General features: G+C 40.9%; 1 long non-coding RNA gene across 3 annotated transcripts in view; it reads left to right on the top strand.

The window, feature by feature from the left end:
- Window positions 1–23,279, top strand: part of LOC102159571 — a 599,549-nt gene that overhangs the window by 417,564 nt on the left and 158,706 nt on the right. For all 3 annotated transcript variants that reach the window (XR_002342937.1, XR_002342936.1, XR_002342935.1), the window contains exon 5: window positions 10,255–10,367. This is a non-coding gene — a long non-coding RNA (uncharacterized LOC102159571). The remainder of the gene's footprint in view (window positions 1–10,254; window positions 10,368–23,279) is intronic.

Genomic DNA, 23,279 nt, shown 5'->3' with positions numbered 1-23,279 from the left:
CATTATCACACTCTTGGAAGCTTTTTCTCTTTTTTGCATCTCCTGTTTTGCTTTTAGTTTGGGACTTTCTAAATCCAGACATGCCACTTAAAGGCGTCAGCTCCAAGATCCTCAGAACATAGGGCACCTCGGAAACGGGACACACATGCATGCTGATTGGATTTTGAAAGTGTAAAAGTGATTGCAGAAAGGACTTCCTGCTGCTGCTCTTTGCTTCCTCCACCACTGAGAGGAAAGGAAGTCTGGTGGTGAGTTTCAGGATTCTTGGATATACTGTTTTGGGTGTGCTCCTTTTAAAGGGGGAAAGGGTTGAATAGAAGAAATGATCATGGCTGCAGAATCCTTGTGAGTGTTCCAGATCCTGCAGCTTCATACCAAGTCTCTACATGGCCCTCACTCATATCTGGCCCCGTTGTAAGGTCTTTACATGTGTTTCTTCCTCTTTGTGCCTGGTGATAATACCATGAGGCTCCTCTTGGTTTTACCAGTCGGGAAATGGAGGCAGAGGGTAGCTGTGGAACTTGACTATGTCAGGAATAATCAGGTACCAAGTGGCCAAATTTATAACTGCTCTGCCCTGCTACCTTTGTGTACCACACCCCATTTCACCTGTGGAAGAAGCCTGTAAATTCAATACTAAATGCCGAAAAGTCACTGCCCTTTGACTACCAAGACCACAAGGCCATCTTTCCATCAGTAATGCCTAAGACTTAATTTTAATTTTTTCCTTGTTTGTGTGGGTCCTCACTGCTCACTACACAAGTAGCATTCTTTATTTTTATGTGTTAATACTTGTCTAAAATACAAAGAGATATTCCCTTAGCATAGAGAGGTTTTGTCTGTAAACACACCCACATGGGGATTGAATGCATGGTGGTACTTCATTAGTACCAGCTATTCCTATACGAAGCTGTCTTGCTCAGGCGATAGGACAGAACAAGAAATCAGACTCATTAATCATCCCTCCCCTTTGTGTGTAAATTCAGAGTGTTCCAGGGTATGGGAAGATGGGATGCAGCTATTGCTAATTTGGGGTTTTTATTTTATGGAAATTTAAAAAATTTCCCAAACATTAGAGAAAGTAACTAATATTCACCCTTCTAATAATCATTTATTGATCTTAACTTTGTATATAGGACCATATACTAGATGAGGCAGGGAATCCATACATAAAGATCCTGTCCTTTGAGGGATCATAGACTAATGGGGAAAGATGATGGAGAATGGAGGCCCACAAAACCAAAAGAATTGAAAGATATAAGAAAGTAAATATAACAAACTACTATATCTGAAGGCCTTAGACACAAATATGTCTGAATTTGAAAGGGAGGGAAAGAGAGAAAGAAGAACTAACACATATATGAAACTACTTTGTTATAGATGCTTTTTAATATGTATTTCATGCAATTATTACAATAGTTTATAAGGCAGACATGATTATTTCCTTATTTTACTGACAAGGAGGCCAACTGACCCAAAAGAATACCTACCCTGTCTAAGGGTGAATAGCTCTGTCTTCCCCATGAATCCACTAAAGTTCACCTAAGAATTCGGTAGTAGACTTAAATATTTGAAGCCAGACCTTAAGATAAAGCAGTCAGGGAAGACTTCACATAGGAGGTGGACTTGAACTGATTGCAGTAGAGAACATATATGGGCAAGGAGAGGTCAGGGTGATTCCTGGTAGGAGCCACTGTGATTAATGTGCTGGAGATAAGATTGCACACGCATTGAGCTGGGGAGGGCATAATAGTAATGGAACATTTCTTTAGGGGCAGAGTTGGTATGAATATTAGAAGAAAGTATGAAATTAGGGTTGCATCATATCCTACGAACTAATATGGTAAAGGGAATAACAGCACACACAAAGCCACCTCTCTTTCAATCATATTTCTTCTTTTGGTCTAGAAGGTGGCACCAGTACCATCTCAACTCTACATTAGATTTATTAAAATTGTGTATATTGAGATAGGTTACATAAGGAAATCAGCTCTTCTCCTCCCTGTTATCATTCACTGACTTGCTCTCCAAAGTAAACAAATGGTGCAGGCCCCAGTGCTTGCCTTACCCTTATTCCATCCCTGTCATCACTTGCTTTACCTGAATAGCTCAAGTAAAAAAATCCTTATGGATCCAGATATGTCAGTTGTATTCGGCTGGGACTTCCAAGGAGACTGAGTAGCAGTTGCACAGTCTCCTCTCTGGGACATGCCTAATTTTCCAAACACCCCCTTTGCCTGCCTTTATAATGTCATATTCTAAAATATTCAGGTTGCTTCTGTTGTTCTCTCCATAAAAAATTAATGATCATGAAAGTATTATCATGTTTATTTTAAAGCAACCATTTTCTACATTTTAATTAAAAGTTGTAATTCACCATCTTTTGACCAAGTTATCTTAAATCTTCATCTTATTGGTAATGGGTATTGGGCTGGATTCAGAGAGAAATACAAGCATTACTTAATGCAAATAGTAAAAATCTCGGCATTTCTAGAGATATGGTTCTGTTCATTTCATGTGCTGCGCTAACTCTGCCTTTTTTTTAATTAGAAATATCCTCCTGCTTATGCAAGAATCCTGGGAAAGGGGCATTGTCTTATTCATTATGTATTCCGGGAGAATCACAAGTGGACAAAACCAGACATAATACGATGACTGTTGTGTTATTAAAGCACTTTAATAAGGTTACTCCCTCCATAGAGTGAGCTTCTCAAATACCCATTTCTTTTTCAAGAGGTGAGCTGCTTGGAGCAAGATACTGGGTCTCCTCTGGGTACATGTGAGGCCCCCTTTTCTATGCACTTTACAGATCTCCGCAGGTGTACTACCAGGACTAGTTCCTCTTCCTTTTGAGTCACCAGTCCTACCTTAGGGATTGATGTCCTAGAAAGTATTGGATTTTCTATTTTAGTCCTATCATATATATAAGAGGTAATAGTTTAAAATAATGATATATGGGGGAAAGGTCTATAAACAAAGATTCACAAACTTTGGGGCATTTCTGTACCATGCTGTTCTGTTTATCCCTCTGCTCTCCCCTCCCCCAACTAAAAAGCATGCTGGTTAAGAATTCAGTCTCGAATGGTTTTCATGAAACATAAAATATTTAATGGTACTAAAAAAAATGTCTTTTAAGGAAGAAAATGGAAGTGGTGAAGAAGGTGGGAGGCAGAGAAGAAAGGGAAGGAGAATGAAAGGCAGAAAGAGAGAGAGAGAAATGAAGGAGAGGAGGGAGGAAGGAAAGAGAAAAGAAATATTAAAAAAAAAATGGGACTCATCCAATTGCAGCCGAGTAAAGACTTATCTCTATGCACTACTTTGATTTCAAATTATTTTTAGCATGGCTTTTATTGTACTCATTGTTACATACATAAATCTTTAAAGTAATACGTTTTGTAAGAAATGGTCATAAAAATTTACAGCCAGTAACTTTTCCCCTGTCCCTTACAATGATATTCTACTAAAACCATTAAATGGTTCTCATTAATGCCCTTTAAATGATTGTGTAATGACCCACAATCGCTTGTAAGTGAACAACCATTAAAGAATTACCAGTTCTTAGCATGCTTTTAAGTACAGCTTAAATACATGGGAGGTAACGTATAATATATTAGAAAAAGTATTAAATTTGAAATAGTAAAAACACGATCATCACAAAAGAATGAGTAGGTGTGCAACTCTACCCTGCAATGACCATGGTTCCCACTGAACACATTATTATAGCAGATTTCACTGCATTTGTCCTTTTTCCATATCGAATCTTTTCCTTTTCTTTCTGGGATTAAAAATAATAATAATAATAAAACCCTGCCACGACAGGAGTGAAAGTGCATATAAAAGCAAATGGAGAAAATAATTAAACCCATGTATAACAGAGAGCCACCTACCTAAACAAAAAGCGATCAGTCCCTCCCCCAGATATTTTCTACACCAGGGCAAATGTTCATTTATTTTTTCCCTAGCCATACAGATATTTTGTATGAGATGGTCCAAGCACTTGGATGATTGCATTTTTTACACTTCAGAGTACTCTGCATCATGGGAATCTGGTCAAAGATAGTAAAAAATAATAACTCTTCCTGAGGATGTGAGGTCAGAGAAATCCTCTGCTCTTCCAGGCATGTTTTGTAATAAAGCTTACCCACCCAGGTAGAGTTGGGCAGTTGATTTACCCTAAACCACAAATGTCGGATACAGAGTTTGGCGACGTTTGTTTTTGAAGTTCTTTCACTCCTGACAGGTATTGTTTGTACTCAGTGCCCTTTATGGTGACGGGGCAACAGAAGCAGAGCCCCAGGAACCTGATCACCAGAGAGGGCAAGGGGCAGGGCAACCACAATGCTGGATTCCACATAGGACACAGGAAAATCAGGTTTACTAACTACCTCTTGCATCTACTTATTTTGAAGGCATTCAGTCAGGGGTGGGGCTGGGGCCTGGGAAAGGAGTGGGCAGGGGCAGGAGTGGTTTGAAGCCAGAAGGCATAGCAACATATTTTCCTTACATCCCTTTAGAAACTCATGGTCAACATAGATTCCCCCTGCTGGCATCTCCTTGGCTGCCCAAGATTGAGGACACACTATCGTTTCTTCCCTCCAAAAAATTCTGCTTATCCCCCCATGTGTAACTGTGTTTTCTTGGCCACTTCCTTGTGATGTGCTAAGCCAGTGGCAGGGAGGAGATTTCTAATTTCTCAAAGGGTGAGATTAAACTCACAAAGGTGATCACTTGTTTCTCTATATCATGACTGTGTCAGCTCAGCTCTTACTCCCCCTGGGGGGCCCTCCCTGACCCCACACAGCCATTCCATGATACCAGTCAAATGCTAGTATAGGGACATAAAATCTGGGAGAGCAGGAACCCTGTCAATCCCGCTCAAGGCCAGATCCCTTGTCCCTAATGAAGTGTCCTATTAGGCTCTTAAAAAATATCAAGTTATTAAACTTACTCAGAAAGGTTACAATATAAATTCAGTTGGTCAACTCAAGTAGGATCATTTATAATAGATCGCTACTCAAAAACAAAACAAAGTTGGACATTTACAAAATTGTCATTAGAAAGTAGAAATCTGGGCCTGTCAAGATAAAATCTTAGGCAATCTCTAGTTTCTTTTATCTGTACCCCTCCCACTTTTCTATGTTGGTCCCTCTGAGCCTCCATCCTCTTTCAAGCAACTCTGCTTCTTATATTCTCATCTCTTCCATTCCTCTCCCTTGACACAAAGCCTCATCCCCTCTAAATGCCGTTCTTCAAAAATTGCTTCCACTTTCCCCCAGTCCCCGAGTGCCTTTGCATTTTAAAACTTTGTCATATTGTGAAAAAAGGAAAGTGTTCTTGTTTGTGACTACAGTTCTGCATGTGGGGGGATATGTGGGCATCACCTCTTGGGGACCCTGGAATCCTGACAGTGTGGTGGGAGAGAGTGGAAAAGGAAGAGGGGGGCTTGGATTAACTTGAAGACTGGCCTGTGAAGAGCATTTCCCTTAACTGATTTGCAAAATAAATCAAGCATAGAAACAAAGATGAAAACAGAACACAAAACAAACCCTTTATTCCCTGGATATTTTCTTAGCTTCCTGTCAGCTACTGTTCTCTCTTCAAGTCAGAGACCTTTCCCATCGCTGGTTGTGGGAACACATCCAACTTGAAGCTTCTTCTTCTCGGGGTGCCTGGCAGTAGCTGCCACACTGTGTGTTATTTAAGAACTCTGTTTGGCTCCATGCTCTACAGAGGAGAGGAACATATGGCCTCGACTGTTAAAAATATTCATGAGTCATGTTGCCCAGTACTGAAGTACAGCCACCTCAAGGGCAATTTTCCAACAGCTCATATTGGTTTATATAACATGGAATGAAGACCAGATGAAGTTCCAGGAGGTATTCAGAGGAGACAGAATGCAGTGAGGCAAGTTGGAATTTGGTCAGTATGCTGGGTTGTATGTCCCTTCTGGAAAGAGGCACGGAGTGTTGGTAGAATATCAAAGTGAGGGACCCCATTCTCTGGTTCCATTTAGAGACCCAGTGTTCTGCTAAAACCTTATGCAGAAAGAACTTGAGTTAGATTTGGAAGTGAGGCTTATTCCATTCATTGTGTACCCAGTGACTTTACTCTTCTTTCCAAGACCACCAAGAAATCACCATGCCTCATGATATTTGCGTGGTCCAGAATACCACCTACTCTAACCTCAATGTTCCTAGCAGAAACTTATTCCAAGGTTAAGTGTTAATAATTAAAAAAAAATGATTATGGCTTTTGGGGAACTTCTGAAAAAGTTCAGATTGTAGATTGTTTTTATTGTTGCAGTGGTTGTTTTTATTTTAACATTTTTGAAAGTTTCTACAGAAGTTGTCCTGAGTGTGTTTGGCTTCCTGCGGTCATTTTATGTGATTTGTCAAACACCAGTATTAAATAAGCATGGTTAAAACAACCAGGGCTGCAGGATAAAATGACTTAGCTCTCAGATGGTCTAAGAGTAGACAGGTGGGATGTCTATAATAGTTTCATGATTTAGAATACAATGTACTATTTGCCCTTTATCCTTCTTTCAATTGTAAATTAATCATTAGAGGTCTCTCTCTGAAGGACTTCTTTTCTCACTGTATCCTATTTCAACCTGCCCCACGCGGGCAACTGCACCTGACTGTAATTTGGGGAACACAAATTGCAGTGGTTCAGCACTTTATGCCTCTTCTAATAAGTTAATGTCACTCCCATCTTCTGGCACAATTCAATTCAGAAGAGCTGCAATGTATCATTAATGCATTAAAAACTGTTGTGTTTTTAGACTGAATACCTGGAATTAGTTGGGAGACTGATGATCCAAAACAGACTTTTTACAGTGCTTGGGAGCCCCAAGGAAGCAATTCTTGTTTAAGCATCTGCGTTATCAGAGCAGCCCCAGTACTTCAAAGGTCTGTGCAGGATGCTCAAAATAGGCACCTTGCCAAACAGAAATTGAAATACATATACGTACTACACTATTTGCCTTCCAGAAATTAATTTTCATCCAGCAGCACCTAGGATTATTTAATATTTATCTTTAGCTGCAGAAAGATGAATCTATTATCTTATGAGTTGATTTTGTTATTTTACCTGAGTGTTTCAGTCGGTCTTCTAGAAGGAAACACCGTCTCCTCTGTCCCTTGCCTATCACCCTCTTTTTATTTATTTTTTAAGATTTTTATTTTTTCTATTATAGTTGATTTACAATGTTCTATCAATTTCTGCTGTACAGCAAAGTGACCCATTATATATATTTATACATATTCTTTTTCTCACGTTATCATGTTCCATCGCAAGTGACTAGATATAGTTCCCTGTACTATACAGCAGGATCTCATTGCTTATCCACTCCAAATGCAATATTTGCATCTTTTAAAAATTATTATTATTTTTTAAGTATCTGAAAGCAATGGGAAGATTAATTTTTTGTCACTTGATTCTCCTAGTTTGTTCCCTGGGAAGGAATGAGCAGGTCCTTTGCACAAACTGTGCAAAATTTAGGGTCCACAGTCTTATCAGTTGCATGGAGTCGATGATGGTGATAGGTGTTGAAGACACAGTATTGCACTGCAAATAAACCAAGTTCTAGAGCCTGTCTCCACTTTTCAGAGCTGGGAGAGAGCCTTTAACTTTTCAGAGTCTCCCTCTCATCATCTGTGCCTAAGTAGTTTCAAGTCAGTCCCTCAGACCTCTATCCCTGAATGATTTGTCATTCTGAAAGGCCACCAAGGTCCCACAGTTCCTCCTTCTGTTGCTAAGATTCCAAAGGGTTGTGTGCTGTGTTGATTGTTTGCACCCATGAAAATAAAGCACCAGGAAAGGAATATGTCACTATGTTGAATAATAAAATGACTGATAGAGTATCAGGGGGACTTGAGTGTATAAAAAGCCACAATATTGCAAAGTACCTTGTAGATGGGAACTGTTAAATATCAATGGAGCATTGCTGTGTCTGCACCGTCAGCACTTCCCTGTGACCACAGTGAGAGAGATGCTAAAATGTCATTTCATGGACCACATTATGTGCAGCTTACGATGAATATTCTGGCCATGGTTTATTACATTTTTGATAAATTGTAACTTCTTGGACCCAAATTTGGTTAGCTTATCTCTAGTGCCACTTAAATATCTTAAAAGACTGAATTTGCCCCAAAGATTTAATCATCATTCAGCAGCGGTCTGTAACCATGTGGTACTAATTTAAATTACTGTAGCAATGGACAAGTCTCTATCCAGAAATTAATAAATGCAATTTATAAGGAATGTTAAGTAACAACTAACAATTTAATGCTTTGTGAGTTTCAGCCAAACTGATTAAATAATTAAAACAGATTTCTAGGGATAGGAGAAGAGATTTTACCATAAAAGAGATAAACAGTTGGGGAATTGTATGCATTCTTTTAGGCATTTAAGATAATTAAATCCAAAACCTATGTTAAAATAACACTAAAGGTCTGGTTTAAATCAGTAGTGGGAATTGCTAAGTTAAGAGTTAAACATCATCCTCAGTGTCTGCTCCATTGTTTTAAATAAGGCATTTGGGGACTCTTCAAGTGCTGGGTCAGTTTATAGAGCATGCTCTTGGTGGGGCGATATTGGTCTCAAGCATAAATAGATGTATTCAATGGAATGTTCTTCTAACTATTATGTTTCTTGGCTTTTACTCCTCAGATCTGTGGTACAAGTCTAAAACTTCCTTGTATATGGTTTTCAAATTCTAATTTGTTAAAAAAAAAAAGAAAAAAGCTTAAGGAGTTCAGAGATCATAGGTGTTTGGATTTTATTGTAGTAAGTGTAATATATACATGTATAAGCTCAAAATGATGTATTTTTGCAACAAAGTGTTGAGTGTTTGCATGTGTATCATACACAGATGTCTTTGTAATTGATATGAAGATAAATAAGACATGGAAACACTCTCTTTCCTAATGAGTAATAATTTTGTAGCTTCAAAAACAGATGAATACCCCTCCTTGATAGAAATGACCATGGGTTACAATAGGACATACTCCTTTTAAGAATAAAAGTTTTAAAATGATTTGCTCAAGCGGCTCAAAAGATATCCATCAGTCATCCTTTACATTATTTCTGCCACCTAACAACCCTGGTGGAGAAAGATTTTCTACCTACCAATTCAAGCACTCCTACCTTAACTGTGTACAGCTTGGGTGGTGGTATCTACAGGATGGAGTTGAAATTTGGATTTTTTTTGGGGGGGGGGGCGGTTATGCAGTTACTGAATGCTAGCTGGTTGAATTTCACTGACCTGGCCAGCTGTTTGGGGGTTAAGTAGATGCAAATTGAATGTTCTACTGCCCAATAGTTTTGGAAGTTCTTACCTTCCTAATTGAACTTATCATACTCTCCTCAAAATGTGCTTTTCCTTAAATGATAACTAATTATCCTGGTTTGCCTGGGACTGAGGAGTTTCCTAGGAGGTAGATCTTTTCATGCTAAAACAGGGAGAGTCCTAGGCAAACTAGGTAAATTGATCATCCTGCTCTTCCACTCTCCTCCCTTCTCTACCTGATTGATTTTGCTTTCACCTATCCAATTATTGTGGACTTTTTCCATTTCTTTTTCCACATCCAAATTTTCACAGAATCTTATCAAATGTTTACTCCTCCCTCTTTCTGAAACTTTCAGGTGTTGCCGTGGCTCAAGTTATATCCTGATTTTGCCTGAACTATTGAAGTAACCACTAAACCAAAAGCCCTATCTCTAAACTTGCTCTCACCCAATCTCCCCATGACCCAGCTTCCAGTGATACTAAAAATGCCTATTCACTTTGCAAAGTCTTCAGTGTTACTTATTACGTAAAATCCCAATTTATATACATAGGGAGAAAAAAAGGTCCTGCATCATCTGGTTCCTGTCAAAATCTCCAGGCTCACCTCCAACCATACTCCTTCTTGAACCTTATTCTCTAGCCATGTGAATCCACTTGGGCATTTCACGGGGGCAGAATTCACACATGCACATTTTTGGCTATAATATTTCCTGTTTTTGGAATGCCTTTCCCAGTCCCTTTTCTCATCTGTTAAGCCACTAATTACTTTTCAGGACCCAGTTCAAGCATCTCATTTCTGTATGAGATTCTTCCTGCCCCCAAATAAAAGTGACCATTGCTAATTTGGGGCTGGACTGCCTCTGAAAAATACGTTACATTTCCTTATTTAGTTGTCTGTCTTCTGTTCTAGATGATATACTCTTCTAGTAAAGGAAATCTGATTTATTAATATCTATTTCCAGATTTGGGTATTAGCCCTGACACATAACAGGCAATGAAATGCTGATTGAGTGAAGGAAGAATCTGTCTCCCAGTATCGTGGGAACTCTTCTGAGACCGCAGGATGGTGTGTGTGGTGAGTCTCTGAACACTTTGATAATGCCCTTCTCATATCACCTGCTTGAAACCTGAAGTCATTTTTTATCTGTTCATTTTACTGTTATATCATCTCTTTCCTCTTGGAGTTACTTCCAGAAGAAAATTTTGTGTCCATGTATGGGGGGGTGGGGAATGCCACCTTTTCTTTTTTTTTTTTTTTTTTTAATACTGTATTGGCCTTGATTCAGATCTACCACTGTTGATGGTTCATCCAACATCCATTTCTTGGTCCCACCCAATTTCTTTATCCTTCTAAACATAACTCTTTTTCCTTAAGGTCACTTTTCCAGCACAGGACTGTGTACTTCTGAAAAGGCTTCTCTTCCTTAGGGGGTGGCTCCTGATTAGACTAAGGCAGTCATAGTGGCCCCACTCCTTAAACTACTTAATGATGGCTTGAGGTTCTGGCTTGTGACACAATTCTGACCAAGTGAGATGTAAGACAGGTCTGCTGGGGATCTTTTGGAAAGGTTCCTTCTCACTACAAAGGGATCCAGGGGAAAATGATCTCTTGTTCTCTGGATGTTGTTCTGTCTCTAAGTGACACCTAAAACCACTGTGGCCATCACGTGACACTGATGGAGGCCAGCTTCTGATGGGGGACCAGGGTTGGGGGACCAGCAATGCAGAAAAATAGAAAGATGTCAGTCTTTGATATCGTAATGGAGTCTCTGATCCTGCCCAGTTAGAGCCTTCAACCTCCTTCTTCTAGACTTGTAATTATGTTCCATGTGGCTGAAAGTCTCATAACTGATGCAGACAAATTTAGCACTGCAATCTGAGAGGGCCAGGGCCATTTGTTTAATACATACCACATGGTACTTCAAAAATAAGAATAAAAATCCTTCAGGTATACTTCAAATAAAGGCAGAAGCCCAAATGACCATCTGAGAAGGTTCAAATTCCACCATTTGTTCAATAACTCTGTGGAATGAATCAATCAATGAATAAAGATTCGGTTAGAGGAATTATACTAAGTGCTCATAAGGGACACAAACTCTAAGCAGTCACAGCCCTTCTGCATATGAGCTAATGGTCTCATTAGTGAGCTGGGCAGTGGCCTAAATTACCATACCGTAAAGAAAGGAGTGACAGAGATTATAGTAGTGATAACGACAGGAGTGATAATGATCTAACATTTACTGAGCAATTACTATGCACCTGGCACTCTACTATGCACTAAGGATTTTTGTTTCCATCAACTATATCTCCTCTCTGAAATATTTCCCTCACAGACCACTTCAAAGCCTAAAAATACTTATATTCCTATGTATGTCTTTCTTCTTTTAAAAGGAGAGAGAAAGAAAGAAAAGCACTATCTTTCCTGATTTTGCTTTTCTGTCGAGATACCACCTTATTCCCCTTTTCAAACGTCACTATTTTTTTTATTAATAAACTTTATTTTTACATTCTCAAAACAAACAAAAGAGCGGAAAGTCCAGAGAGTTTTCATGTACCTCCTGTCCAAACAGATGCACAAACTACCCCACCATTGACATCCCCCACCACAGCAGCACGTTTGTTGCAATCAACAAACCTGCACTAACAGGTCATCATCACTCGAAGTCCACAGTTCACGTCAGAGCTCACTCTCAGCAATGTACATGCTCTGGGTCCTGATAAATGCAGAATGACATATACCCACTATTGTGGTAGCAGGCAGGAGAGTCTCATTGCCTTCAAACTCTCCTGTGCTTTGGCTATTAATCCCTCCCTCCCCCTTCACCAAGGTTTTTAAATAAATAAATAAATCACACCTTCTACAAGCCTTTATTGTTCTTATCATATCCATTCTTTGATCCACTGCACTTTTCTTTTTTTATTTTTATGTTTTCCATTATAGTTGGTTTACAGTTCTGTCAATTTCTACTGTACAGCAAAGTGACCCAGTCACACATGTACATACATTCTTTTCTCACATTATCTTCCATCATATTCCATTCTAAGTGACTAGATATAGTTCCCTGTGCTATGCAGCAGGATCTCATTCTTATCCACTCCAAATGCAATAGTCTGCATCTATTAACCCCAAATTCCCGGTCCATCCCACTCCATCCCCCTTCCCCTTGGCAACCACAAGTCTATTCTCCAAGTCCATGAGTTTCTTTTCTGTGAAAAGGTTCATTTGTGCCATATATTAAATTCCAGGTATAAGTGATATCGTATGGTATTTGTCTTTCTCTTTCTGATTTACTTCATTTAGTATGAGAGTCTCTAGTTTCATCCATGTTGCTGCAAATGGCATTATTTTGTTCTTTTTTATGTCTGAGTAGTATTCCATTGTGTATATATACCACATTTTCCTAGTCCATTCATCTGTCAATGGGACATTTAGGTTGTTTCCATGTCTTGGCTATTGTGAATAGTGCTGCAATGAACATACAGGTATGTGTATCTTTTTTAAGGAAAGTTTTGTCCAGATGTATGCCCAAGAGTGGGATTGCTGGGTAGTTCTATATTTAGTTTTCTAAGATCTCCATACTGTTTTCCATAGTGATTGTACCAATTTACATTCCCACCAACAGTGCAGGAGGGTTCCCTTTACTCCACACCCTCTCCAGCATTGGTTATTTGTGGACTTATTAATGATGGCCATTCTGACTGGTGTGAGGTGGTACCTCATAGTAGTTTTGATTTGCATTTCTCTAATAATCAGTGATGCTGAGCATTTTTTCAAGTGCCTGTGGACCATGTGTATATCTTCTTTGGAGAAATGTCTATTCACATCTTTTTATTTTCATTCCCCTCATTTTTCTTAAACTGCCTTGAAAAAGGTCCTTGTGGACCATGATATGGACAAGTCAGTAGCTATACCTCTGCCAGTTCCTTCTTTTGTCACCGTCTCATTCCCCTCCCCTCCCCTCCCCCTGCCTTTGCAACATCATCTGTCCAGTTTAATCCCAGTCAGAAACCTTGGGCTTATACCCGAGTCTTACCTCTCTTTCTCTCCCTCCTGTTAGTTCTGTCTCCACAATTTCAATTTCATGGATTTCTCCTGAAAGAAATGAAGCTTTTCTCACCCTGCCTCAGGCTTCCATCAGCTCTCCTGCAGACCTCTGTAAAAACTCCTAGCCTGTCCACATGCCAACTGAAGCCTTTTGGTAATCTCAGAGTGACTTTCAAAAACGCCCTTTTCTTCTTGCCATTCGCTGCCTGAACACTTTAGTAGTATCTTTCCCCTGGAGCACAGCATCTAAATTCCTCAGCTCAGGCCTTGGAGGTCTGCATGGTCCTGCAAAGATGCGACCTCCCCAGTGTCACATCTCCTCTGTGCTCTCTCTCTGACCTGGATTGAAGTGATCTGAGTCCTGCACGTGCATTCTTGCACCACTCTGCTCTGTGGTTTGCCTGGGCTGCACTCTCCATTGGAAAGCCTCTCTCCTTTGTCCAGGTCAGAACTTTTAGGAAGTGGAGGAACACTGTAAATGTTCCCTGTTTTCCTGTCAAGCTGTTCTAGCATATCTCCCTTCTCAAAGCTATCGTGCTATGTTGCTATAGTGTTTGTGTGCCTGACCCCTTATCTTAAACATGAGCTTTTGAGACAAGGCCCTCTGTAGCATTCATTTCAATAGCTCCAGTACCTGGTACAGTGTCTAATAAATGTTTGTTGAATTAAAGGTATTGTGATGGGGTGAATAGAGTATGATGGGAGCTCTGAGAGGGTGCAATTAGCAGGTGAATTTTATTCATTCATTTTTTACGTCCTATAGGTACAGAATACTTACTATGAGCCAGGCACTCTTGAAACAGAGGATCATCTTACACTTAGGGGACACAGCATTCTAGTCTAGTGGGAAAAGACATATACAGTGAGTTTAGCAAAGGGCCAGTACCATGAATCAGTGAAAAGCTTAAGACATAGGTATAAGGCATAGAGAGTGGTAAGGTCCATTGATAAATTGGGCAGTCCATGACCCACCCAAAGGCATTTACTTAAATTTACATCAAAACATAAGTAACAGCAGCTGTGTACAACTTGGACCACTGAACATATTTGGGGACCAGATTTGGTTGGTGGACCACCTCTTTAAGATCCTTGTTATAGGGACATCTCCATTCCATACTCTGTTCCTTGAAAAAGCAGGGAGAGACAATGGATCCTTGAACCCTGGCAGAATTTCCTTGTTAGTCTGACTTCGGTCGACCTTGATAACAGCATCTCACTTTATCGTATCCTCTTTATCCTGTGCTTGTATCTTTATGATGTTTTTTAGCAGCCACAAATACAAAGGGACCTGAGAAAAGGGTCCCTTTGTATTTCTCAGAAGGAATACTCTTGTGCCTGGGACTCAAAGGTCCAGCGATGAGAATGAGAAGGCAGCAAAAGAGTATGAGCTCTTTCATACCTGATTCAGAAGTCTTGGTGTCTTAAAAATAGCTTCTGTAATCATCTTTTTTTAGGAGGTAGGAGAACAAAGAAGTATGTCATTCATATGTGTAGGTATGACTACAGGGCATAAAAATAAAATCATGTTTTAAAGTTAACAAGGCACCCAAAGATAATTCTAGATTTACCCTCTCCCTTTACAGATGAGAAAACAGAAGCTCAAGAACTGATAACTTACCAAATTCATGCACCTGAATATATTAAAGTAGCATTAAGGGTTGACCATTTACTTCTCCCCATATTAGTAGCTAAGGGTTTCAAGCCACAGAAATGAAGGTGGGCTCTGACCAGCAAACTGCAGGTGTTTTCCAAATTTTTCTGAGCTGAATAACCAGCTCTTAATGGGGAGGAGGGTCATGATAGAGGTAGCCAGGGCTGGACTAGAGTTGTTAGGAAGAGGTGAGGATGAGCATGAAGTGTGTTTAACTCCAGCCTGTAAATTAAAACCAAAAGACTTGCAGAACTATACTTTGATGGTATGTGGGAGAATGGTACTGTTTATCTGCTGAATTATTCATGCATGCATGGGTTCATTTGTTTTGTCATTCACAAATGTTGAACCCTTACTGTTACTTACTTCTAAACTAAGTACTGTGGGGGCCATGATATCACAGAATGTCCCTCCATCCTTGGGCTCAAAGAGCTCACAGTCCCAGAGAGGAGCTAGACATACAGGTACATCATCCCAGTACTCTATACATGCTCTTCCCGGGCAGAGGGGAAACTTGGGCTGGACTCTGCAGGCAGTTTGCTGCAAGTCAAGTGCTGTATTAAACGTACTTTACCACCCTTCCTACACATCCCAACAGTGCTGCCTGTGCACCAGTCATCCTCTGAAGAGCCTTTCTCCCTCACGCAAAACTAAACTGTTTGGAAGATATTATGAAGAGATTTTCTGCTTCTTTTGAAGTTACAGTGCCCACCAAGTGGTATGCTCTGTGTTGTTTCTGTTACACTCTTCCCAGAAGGACCAAGGCTCCCGCGTCATAAGATGGCAGCCATCCTCTGCAGCCACTGGCATTTCAATCCGTCTGCAAAGGGAAGAATTTGCTGCCTGCTTGAGTCAGCCTTATGTGTGTTGGTTGGGAGTTGTTAGGAGACGTACCCCTGACAAGAGCTGAATTACCCAGCCAGCTCCCCTTTATCAGATGGGCCAGTGCCAATCATCATTGTTCTCACGAGGTGATGGCAGGAGTTATTCCCCATTAGAAGAGGGTGGCGTTCTGGCAGGGTCATCGTGGTGCTAAGATGCATAGCATTTGTCAGGTTTGCCTAGGACTTCTGGAGGTTTAGTTATGAAACTTGTTAATTGAGCTATAAATATAGCTGCAGCCTTTGCCTTCCAGTAAGGCAGTGTGTTAATTTGGGTTTGGCAGGGGGATGGTGCAAGCTGCCAATGTTATGTTAGGATTAGTAACGTGCAGTACATTTTAACTCCACTTCCCCATGTGCCACGCTCGCCTCCTCTGTTTGTTATCTTTGTGAAGGAAAAGAGAAGAGGAGAAAGCAAGCTCATCCTTACGGGCATGTGATATTAGGACCGTGGGCCTGCTTTTCACCCTACAAATCTCTGAGTGGAGAAAGCTAGGAAGGTAAATGAAGAAAACCAAGCACGACGCTCCCAAGGGTGCAGTCACAGCCTTCTACCCTGAGATTAGCATAACCACAGTTGCCGACAGCAGAGTATTTGCTCTTGCTTCCTCCCAGGAACTCCTTCCTGTATTTGGGACATCTCTCTGTATGTTTAAAGGTGAAAGTGATAATCATAAATATCTCTTCTCTATCATGAAAAACATGTTCTCCCTCTTTTTTACACACAAGGAATTGCATGTGGAATGAGTAGGTCTGTTTGCTTGTTTCCTCCTCAAATACTTATTAAAGATTAAGTGTGTCACTTGCTCATCTCACTGAGAAAAAAAAAAGAGAGAGAATTTTACACTGTACATAAAAACAACTTTGGTTGTGTACTTTGTGGTCATAGAGGAAAGGAAAGGATGCTGTAGAAACAGTTATCACCCTGCCTGTTTAGAGATGCTTGGTGTCAGCGGAATGAATAAATGAATGAATGAACAAGTGGGTCTCACTTAAGCAGAGTTTTGAAAGAGCGGTCCTTGTAGATTATCTGGTTGGCCATGTCTGCTTTCTTTTCTTAAAACATATCCATGACCAGGAAACAGGTTGGCAAAAATGTAGAATTCTGTTTGTTGGCGATGTGGCAAACTCACTTCCAGATAAATAGCATCAAACATTTAATACATTTTTTTTCCTAATGCACCTGGCTAGAGTAGAAATATGAAAGAATGTAGAAGTCTAACATCCTGCGTGGGTTTCTGGAGACAATGCTGATTGCATATCCCTGGTTATGAAACGTTAGTGATATCAGCTCCAACTCGGTATTCTTTATTTTTCACTCTGCTTTCCCCTCCATGGGCATGTTTCTCACCTCTGGGAAGAAGAAAGTTCCATCCTTTTTGTTTGGTTTGGTTTAATTAGGGCCCTATGTCTTTCTTCCTTCTTGGGTTAAACTCTAGAAATGAAGATGTTACACATGGATGCAGAAATGTGCTCAACTCAAATGAAGACAGTGTTAATTTTTTTTAATACTGAAACTGTAGCCTGCCTCAACTACACCAACTGTTAATTGTATTTTCCTTAAGTCCTTTTGATATTCACTTAAAATGCATTTTATAACCCATCTGGTAACCTTGCTGCTAACCAACAAGTATAGTCTGACATCTGAATACAAAGAATTTGGGACAAGCCACAGTTGTACATGGAAACTTTTAAAACAATGTCTCCCTTAATATATTCTTTACTAAAAAACATTGTGAAGAAATGATTATAGCCTCACTAAATTCTGACATGCTGAAAAAAATGGCTGTTCATTTTTTGAAAATCTGTACCAACTTTGTGATTGGGAAATTGAGAGAACAATAATAATAATAAAAAAAGGCACTAGCTCTGCCAGGCAGTCCACTTATTGTCTGCTCCACCCCATTCACAAAGTTGACACAGCCTGGACCAATATTAATTCCAACTGTTGGAGGTGGACAGAGAGTGGGTGCTATTCACAGTGTGGTTACTTTGGAGACTGAAGAATCTGGAATCAAATTGATAGGATTATTAGAGTCTGAAGCAGGGCTGCTATGGGCACTTGTGGGTTTTTGTACTTAGGCACCAGGCCGAGTAGGCAAGTGTGGGCTGGAATCTAGCCCTGGTATTGCTTGCCAAGCTGTGTGCCCCAGCTCGGGGCTGCATCAGCTGAGGGTGGGGGGGCCTTCTGTGATTGCTCTGCCAGGCTGGAGTGCCTTTTTGTAACTCACACAAAGATGTACTGTGTGCTAGAGGTGGCCTTGGCTGGCCATAACTGTGGGGGGATCATATCCTTTCCATTACCATTGTGCATCTAAAACTCTCCTGCCCACCCCCAGCCCCATCTTCATTGGTGGGCAAGGGAGTGAATTATCTGGTGGGGGGAAGCCTGGGTAGTAGTGCTGCCTCTTCTGCTCTCCTCTTTGGGAACCAGCTACTTGGCGGGGAGCACACATCATACACATGAGGATGGAGGTGAGGAGGAGAGGGAAGAGAGACTGGACTCAATCCAGCATCTCTAAATCTAGGAAGCTGACTTGCCCATCTTTCCCAATCTTGCTTTATTCAGTAATTCCTGCCGCCGCCCCCCCACCCCAGCCCCCATCAGCTCACTCTTTTGTCTCATTTTTTTTTCAATTAATTAATAATTCAAGGAGAAAAGTGCTATTTACTGGGCTCCCACCAGGGTCTTAGAGACCATACAATTCCCCTCTTCCCTCCACACATACACTTAATAACAGAATTGTTCTTTCCAGCGGAAGCCATGAACTGGTGGGCCTTTGGCCAGATCCAGCCTATACCATTTTTTTTTTCCCACAGAGTGTCTTTTGCAAATAATTGCACCAACAGTGAAAAAGGGGAGACTGCATGTACACATCAAGATTTCTGCCCCTTCTTAAAGAAATCAGATTGGAAAATCTGCCCACATTGGGTCTGCCACCCCACATGGCAGCAATCAGCTCAAGTTGGACCCCTTTTCCCACAGGGTATTCCCATGGGGTATTCCCTTGTCCCCTTCACTCTCTGTTGGCCCTCAGGCTGAGGTGTGGTTTCAGTCACCATCGATCATTCCTCTCACACAGTTCTTGTTTGGAAGTAAGTGAAGGTCCCTTTGTTTTATGTCCTTTTCAAAAGTTGACTGGGAAAGCTCCATGTATGAAGACACATGGGAGAGAGCAAATGTCTTTATGGAACCGTAAATTATTTCCATATGGTTAATGCATATTTTTTCCTAGATGATTCACACATTATGCTACCTATCTGGCTCCTATAGTCATTTGGTATTTCTTTAGCATTTTTTAGAGAAAGTCTTTATGTTTCTTTCCAGATACAACCAAAGAAAAGTAATGTGCTGCTTTCCTAGCCAGCTCATTCTGTTACCTGGATGCCCTTCCTCATCTTAACCCAATACCTGGCCCCTGAACTTTGCAAAGGATGATATTGGCTCAGCAATCTGATGCCCAGTGAACAAGTATCCTGCTGGTAGTTCTTAGAATTGGTCTTCTTGTTAACATTTCTTGTTCTTCTTCTGGATGTGGTAGAATATCACTTCTAAGCCCTTAAAGTTAGCCATGGCACAGTAATTTGCATTAGTCAATAAAACAGTCACAGAGGGATGGTGGTATTTTCTAGGAGAATCTATAAGAATCAGTGTGAAATGAACAATTCACCTCTCTTCTCTCTGTCCGTGACCAGGGACTCTCCAGAATAGGGCTCGTTCAGCCTGTGTCCCTGTGTGAGGGCAAGTGGAGTTGAACATCCCAACCCTACCTATACCCCAGGTCAGAGATGGACCTGTAGAGCATGTGAGGAAGAAAGAATTGTTGTTGTTCTGAGCCTCTGAAATTTCAGGGTTGTTTGTTCATGCAGCAAAACCAATCCATCTTGACTGCTAGACCCCTGCCTCCACTTAGCTGTTCTGGCATTTAAAGATCATTCCTTTCTCTTCATTCTTTTTGCCTCTGGAATAAATTTCCATGTAACACATGCTTATATGTTTTCTAAATAGGCAACAAGTTCCCATTCCACTCAGTTGTCAGAGAATCTCTCAAGATGATTATCCCTGTGGTCACCTCTGCCAACAGCTGCAGAACACTCCAGAACAGAGAGTGAAATCTGTCTTGAGGCCAGAGAAAGGACAATGTGACCCATTCCTTATTTAAGAATATGTCACATTGGGCCTGTTTGCTATTTTATGCCCCACACTGTTTCTTAAAGGGGCACCAAGAAACAAGCCATGGAAAGCGTGGTTGCCATCCATAAGTATGGCCACTGGGGAAGAGTATGGGTATTCTTCAAGCATCCCATTGAGTTCCTGCCATGCTTGAAAGTATCCACACTCTCCTTGAACTTGCTGATATACTTAGCTTTTTCCTGTAAGCCTAGACGTACTTGGGGGAGTAATCTCCAAGACTTACTGACTCATGTGCAAACAAATACTCTCTTTGTTGGTTCTGAATGATGTCTTCCAAAATTCAGAAAGCACTGTCTGGTTTTAGTAAGCTAATTTTGTAGGCCTGAACTATGTAACCTTTGATTACATGAACCTTTCCCATCCTATAAGAAAAGACTTTCTTTTCCATTTGGGAGTTATTTATAAATATTTTAAAACACTCTTATAATTCATCAGAATTTAAATAATATATAATATACTGTATATTTAAAAAATAAATCTATGTCTCTCTATCCATCTACTTGTCTGTTAGTATATCTTCTTCTGTTTCTGCCTAAATGTGTGTTTGGATGGTGTGAAAAGTGTCAAAGAAGAACTAAATGGGAACTACCAAGGGGAAACAAAATTCCTATTGCTTCTCCCTGCAAACCTCCTAGTCCCTCCGCTCTCCCTGGGATATTAGAGGGATGAGGGCTGAAGATTCTAAAAGTCAAAGTGAATCACTGGGCTTATCACAGGTGTTTCAGTGAGAAAACCACTTTGACCACCTACCTATTGATTATAATTTTGGGTGAGCTACAATAGAAAAAAGTGGAAAAGAAGATTCTAGCTCCACCTCTGGACATAGTGAGGCTGTTTGTCTTGTCCAAGCCTCACTTCCCCGGTTGGTAAGATTTTTGCTCTACCAACCTCACCAAGGTGACCCTAGGGTCAGGGTCACTATGGGAGTGTCCCTTTAGAGTGAACCTCTCTGCATGTGCTTCCTTTACTGTCTTCCACATTCTGACTCTATGGCTAGGAGAGGCATATTCTTGAGAGGGAGATGGTTTTTCCCAAAACTGGTTGGGTGGCCTCATTCAGCCCTCTGGTCCTGCCATCTTCCTCCACAGCCCTTGACAGACCACAACTCCACAGAGTAAAAGGGAAGCATGTCTCCTGTACCACATCATCTTCACCCCACTCCCTGCTCCAAAGCGAAGCCCCTAAGGAATTCCATATCTTTCTGCTTCTCCTTGAGCTTTTTGCTGAGTTTGCGTGCGAAGTGCCTGAGGCCACAGGATTTAGCAAAGCTAACATCTCAGTTGGCAGGAACTAGAGCTTCTGGCTGCGCTAAGGTATTGATTGGCCTTTTCTGGCCTGCGGGGTCTCAGTGGGAAAACCATGACACCTGGCGACAACAAGGCTCTGGCGGGGTTACCAAAAGGGTCAAGGGATACTGTGGGGAAGGAAGGCTTCCAAGAGTTGTCTGCAGGCCACTTCTACACTGGAATCTTCTCTTTTCTCCAGAGTTGGATGAGTTATTTCACTCCATCTCCCACTTCTGTACCCTGGAATACATTTTTGTTGTTGTTGTTGTTTTTCTTCAGGCAAGCCTGGTTTAAGGATTCCCCATGCAATCGTGATCACTGGGCACTTGGTCAGTAATCTTTTATTTGGGCAGGGACTTGCCATTTTCCAGTTTATTTCCTGAAGAGTTGGAAGTTTCTGATGTGTTGCTTTTAGCAGCTCTGGGAACCTATTGTTAGTGCCTTTGCAGAAATTCACTTTCTGTCAAGCTTGGTTTCTGAGGTGGAAATACCTGTAAATCATGGCTGCCACCTTCTTTTTCATTTTTTTAAGAGAATCATTTTGAATCCAGATCAGCTGTATTATCGACCGATTTGGTGAAGGAAAATGAAGGTTCTGAGTGATCTCGTCAGTTGTTTCCAGGAAAGCAGACTGTGGGTGAAAACAGGGGTAAACATGAATCAACAGATATCACCTTTTTATGTGTCTTCCCGTCTTAAGCATATTCGGTATAATAAGAATATATAAGCCAGAGGGGAAGACTTGGTGATCTATGCCTCAGATTTATTTCTACTCCCTGAAGTCCCTGCTTCGCTCACCTTGTTCTGCCCTGCACCATCCTTCATCCTTCCAAAGTAAATAAATGGAGTTCTCCTCCGCTATTGTGCTTAATTAGCTATGAGGATTTGAGGTGTCACCTAGACTTTGAAGGCCCCTCTGACACTGTCTTAAGAATGTGGGGGTTGCCCTGTTGTCCTTGACCAGCTCGCTGCTCTTCCATCAGCAGTCTCTGAGATGCATGCAGCCACACACACGTTTTCTGCCTGGCTCTCGTCGCCAGCTCCAGAGATGCTGGAGCTCCTGGCCTCTGTTTGTATATAGAGCTGTCTGAAATGCGTTTGGGATCTCTTGAGGTGAAAAGAGTTATATAAACAGAGAATGTTATTATGGAGTCTTACTACAGATGGAAATGACTGGGTATTCTCAAAATAAATAACATTTCACATTTTTATAGATATGTAACATAATATGCATGTGTGTGTGTGTATTTATATTCTTTCCATCTTGAATACACAGCCTCTCCTTCCTTAGCACTTGGATAAGCCATTCATTTTGCCTCCTGCTTTTTTGATTCTCTTCTTAAGAATTCATTTAATTGTTGCCAGCATTTGGAGAGTTAGGATGAAGCGGTTATAGGCTTCCTGCTAGCTCCTGCCAGATAAGTCTGCCGTGGCTGTAGCAGTTAGGAGAGCTGAATGCTGAAAACACTTAAGTTCTGTTTTTCCACTTCCCCTCTAAAGAGAGATCAATCAGCTTGTGGCTCAGCATAATTACAAATGGAAACTTCCTAGAAGAGGTGCCGAGTTAGCGAGTTAGCGCCTCCAGTGCAAGCCACCTAGATTGAGAAGTCACTTGTTTAGATATTTTGGAAATCCCCTCCCTCTTTTTAGTGACTAGGTATATTTATTTTCTTGGGATTTTGGAAGGCAAAGCATGCTATGTCTCATTTACATTGATCTACTTTCAGTAAAACAAACACATGAATGTAGGTCAATGAATGATAGGATTATCATGTTCATGATGGTGTCATTCCTACAAGGAAACTCATGAGTATGGGGACCCTGCTGCCGGGGGTTTGCAGAAAAGAGCAAAGATGCCAAAGATTTATCTCGAGCCATGGAGGAGGCATCCACAAGTCCAGGCAATACAAGGCGGACAACAGCTGTCTG

Source organism: Sus scrofa, chromosome 3, assembly GCF_000003025.6.
Source record: "Sus scrofa isolate TJ Tabasco breed Duroc chromosome 3, Sscrofa11.1, whole genome shotgun sequence".
NCBI classification, from domain to species: domain Eukaryota; kingdom Metazoa; phylum Chordata; class Mammalia; order Artiodactyla; family Suidae; genus Sus; species Sus scrofa.
The sequence above is the reverse complement of the archived record's forward strand: the minus strand, read 5'-3'. Positions and strand labels throughout refer to the sequence as shown.